We start from the raw sequence: 4,110 nt of genomic DNA, 5'->3' as shown, positions 1-4,110 counted from the left end.
CATCCTAGCCCACCTCCCCTCTTCTTCAACCTGCTACAGGGAGAGAGGGGATCGTGGCGCCCATCCGCCGGCCATGCCGTGTGTGGCGCCCATCCCCCGCCTCCCCGATGGCTACAAGGGCACCCCCAAGCCCCCCTCTTCCCCGATCAAACCCTAGCCGCCATTTCTTCCTCCCTCGCGTCGTTGCTTGCTTTCCCGCACACACCCGAGCGCCATCAACGTCACGCCATCGTCGATCCCGCAGCCACCATGCTCCCTGAGCCCCACTAGGATGTCCTGAAGCTCTGTCGTGTCCGTCTTCTTTGACTACGTCCCTGGATCAAGCGAGGTCGGCCGCACGTCGTCGCCTTCGTCCATCTTCCTCAACTTCGGCCGCCACCGCTGTCGTCATTGATTCACCGCGCTCCGTCCACGCCTTGACTACTCGAACAGATCGTTGCCTCCTCTGTGAGCTCCTCTACTCCCCCCCTCTCCTCCTGTCCTTGCTCCTTGTCTCTAGCCGTCGCTAGACACCACCGTATCCTGGCTGAGCTCTGCCGTCGCGGCCGAGCTTTTGGTCGACGCTATGGTCCACCCCCGGACCTGCTGAGCTCACCAGCGAGCTCAGGGTTTCGTTGTTGCACACCACTCCGCTCTGGCCGCCGCTCCTTACCACGCCCGCGCAGCCTCGTGCTGTCGCTGCTTCTTGCTGCTGCGGCTGCTGCCCGCTGCCCTCGCTACTCTGCCTGCTACTGCCGCGTTACGCGCCGCGCGCCTGTGCCGTCCCACTGCGCCATCCTGCCTCGCTCGCGGACGCGCCCACCAACAGCCGCCGGTGCCGCACCCGTCCCCCTCCCTCCCGCCGCTGCTGCTCTGCCTGGCTGCCGCCACCTACCGCCTCCGGCCTCCCCTGTTGTACCCCGAGCCTGCCAGGACCTCGGGCAAGCCCTGCACCGCGCCGCCCGCGTACCTCTGTGCCCGTGCATCGTCGGATGTGCTCACCAACCGCCGCATGCGTGTGTGGCCGCCGCGCCGCGCCTCGCCCGTCCCCTGCTCAGCCCCCCGCGCTGTACCCCGCCGCATCCCCTGCTCGCCCGCTGTCGCCCAGCCGATCCCCGGCCTGCCCGCTCCGGTCGCCGCTGACTGCTGGCGGAGTGCCGTGGCCGCCGTCCCGCCTCTACGTGCGCGCGAGGAAACCCTTGTGTTGACCGGCTGATTTATTAGCCCAAAATTAATTAGTACTAATCCTCCTGCTATTTAAACCTTTAATTTAGTTTCCTACATTGACATGTGGACCCACTCGTTTAAATTAGTTTAGACTAAATGTTTTACCCCTCTGACACTTACATATGGGCCCCCTGTCCAGTTTGACAAGTCAAACTGTTGACTGGATTGACCCAGTCTATGACATGTGGGCACTCTTTGACCCTATTAACCAGTCAACAGTTGACTGGTCAACTACTAACTAGACCCCGTGGACCCCACCTGTCAGCCTCATGCACACTCTGGCTGGGTACACTTTTGGGTACCCATAGCCATTTTACTATTTAGTTCAATTTACTAATTAAATCCAAAAATTTAGCAATTCTTTTAAATGTTTGTAAAACCGTAGAAAATAATCCGTAACTCGGATGAAAAAGTTTTATACATGAAAGTTGCTCAGAACAATGAGACAAATCTGGATGCGCAGCCCGTTCGTCCGCCACCCATCCCTAGCATAGCGAACACGCTATTTTCCCCCTCCGATTCATCTGGCAGAAAACGCGAAACACCGGGGATCTTTTCCCGAATGTTTCCCCCTTCACCGGTACCACCTCATACCGCGTTAGGGCACCCCTAGCACCGCTGCTTGTCGTTTCATGCATCGCTATGCATCTGTTTGCTTAATATTTATTGTTTCTTCCCCCACTTCTCTCGCTAGACACCGAGACCGACGCCGCTGCTACCCAGTACGACTACGGTGTTGACGACCGCTCTCTCTTGCCAGAGCTACCAGGCAAGCCCCCCCCCTTGATCACCAGATATCGGCTACTATCCTCTATACTTATTGCATTAGAGTAGTGTAGCATGTTACTGCTTTCCGTTAATCCTATCCTGATGCATAGCCTGTCCTTGCTACTACTGTTGTTACCTGTACCTGCAATCCTAATGCTTAGTATAGGATGCTAGTTTATCATCAGTGGCCATACATTCTTGTCTGTCTGCCATGCTATACTATCGGGCCGTGATCACTCGGGAGGTGATCACGGGTATATACTATATACTTTATACATGATACATGTGGTGACTAAAGACGGGTCGGCTTGTGGAGCACCCGCGAGTGATTCACGGATTGGGGGCTGAAAGGACCTTTGTCCCAATGGTCCTCTGTGTGGATCTTGGTGGCGAAGCAACAAGGGTAGGTCGAGACCACCTAGGAGAGAGGTGGGCCTGGCCCTGGTCGGCGTTCGCGGTTATTTCAAGATAACACGTTTAACGAGATCTTGGTATTTGATCTGAGTCTGGCCACTGGCCTATACGCACTAACCATCTATGCGGGGACAGTTATGGGCACTCGACTTCGTGGTATTAGCCGAAGCCTTCGTGACGTCAGCGACTGAGCGACGCGCGCCGGGTTGGACCGCGTAACGCAACTTCCTTTGTAATGGAGGTTGCTAGGTCTACTCTCCGGCCGCCCACGCAACATGCAGGTGTGCAATGGGCGATGGGCCCAGACCCCTGCGCGCATAGGATTTAGACCGGCATGTTGACCTCTCTGTTGTGCCTAGGTAGGGCTGCAATGTGTTGATCTTCCGAGGCCGGGCATGACCCAGAAAAGTGTGTCCGGACAAAGGGATCGAGCGTGTTGGGAAATGTGGTGCACCCCTGCAGGGAAGTTAATCTATTCGAATAGCCGTGATCTTCGGTAAAAGGATGACCCGGAGTTGTACCTTGACCTTATGACAACTAGAACCGGATACTTCATAAAACACACCCTTCCAAGTGCCAGATACAACCGGTGGTCGCTCTCTCACAGGGCGACGAGGGGAGGATCATCAGTTAGGATTATGCTACACGATGCTACTTGGTGAACTTTCCATCTACTCTCTTCTCCTGCTGCAAGATGGAGGTTACCAGAAGCGTAGTCTTTGAAAGGACTAGCTATCCCCCTCTTATTCCGGCTTTCTGCAGTTCAGTCCACATATGATACCCTTTTCCATTTGATACCAATGCATACATATGTAGCGTAGCTCCTTGCTTGCGAGTACTTTGGATGAGTACTCACGGTTGCTTTGCTCCCTCTTTTCCCCCTTTCTATAGTCGATTGCTGCGACCAGACGTTGGAGCCCAGGAGCCAGACGCCACCGTCGATGACGACTACTACTACTCGGGAGGTGCCTATTACTACGTGCAGCCCGCTGACGACGACCAGGAGTAGTTTAGGAGGATCCCAGGCAGGAGGCCTGCGCCTCTTTCGATCTGTATCCCAGTTTGTGCTAGCCTTCTTAAGGCAAACTTGTTTAGCTTATGTCTGTACTCAGATATTGTTGCTTCCGCTGACTCGTCTATGATCGAGCTCTTGTATTCGAGCCCTTGAGGCCCCTGGCTTGTAATATGATGCTTGTATGACTTATTTTATTTGTAGAGTTGTGTTGTGATATCTTCCCGTGAGTCCCTGATCTTGATCGTACACGTTTGCGTGTATGATTAGTGTACGATTGAATCGGGGGCGTCACAATTTAACTGCTTAGGATTGCTCTGATAGCCCGACTACTGCTGATGCTGCTGGTTCCCCTGATGGTTGTACCCTCCCTGGTTGCCTTGGTGCCCTTGATTGATGTGTCCGGTTTGATTGCCCTGAAATCCTGAACTGGAACTGCCACCTCCGTAACCCGGCCCGTGGAAACCACCTCCTGAACCGCTAGGCGGGCCATTATCGTACTGGAACATATTGGAGTTCTTGAAATCTCGCATGATATAACAATCCTTCCAAAGATGTGATGCTGGCTTCTCCTTTGATCCATGCTTTGGATGGGGTTGATTTAATAGGCGCTCCAAATTGGGGCCTGAACCTCCGCCCCTCTGGGGCTGCTTGCCCTTACGGCGCTGGCCATTCTCCTGGGCATTGGTGTTAGCAACAAATTCCAAGCT

This window comes from Triticum dicoccoides, chromosome 7A, assembly GCF_002162155.2.
Source record: "Triticum dicoccoides isolate Atlit2015 ecotype Zavitan chromosome 7A, WEW_v2.0, whole genome shotgun sequence".
NCBI classification, from domain to species: domain Eukaryota; kingdom Viridiplantae; phylum Streptophyta; class Magnoliopsida; order Poales; family Poaceae; genus Triticum; species Triticum dicoccoides.
Note: the sequence above shows the minus strand (reverse complement) of the source record.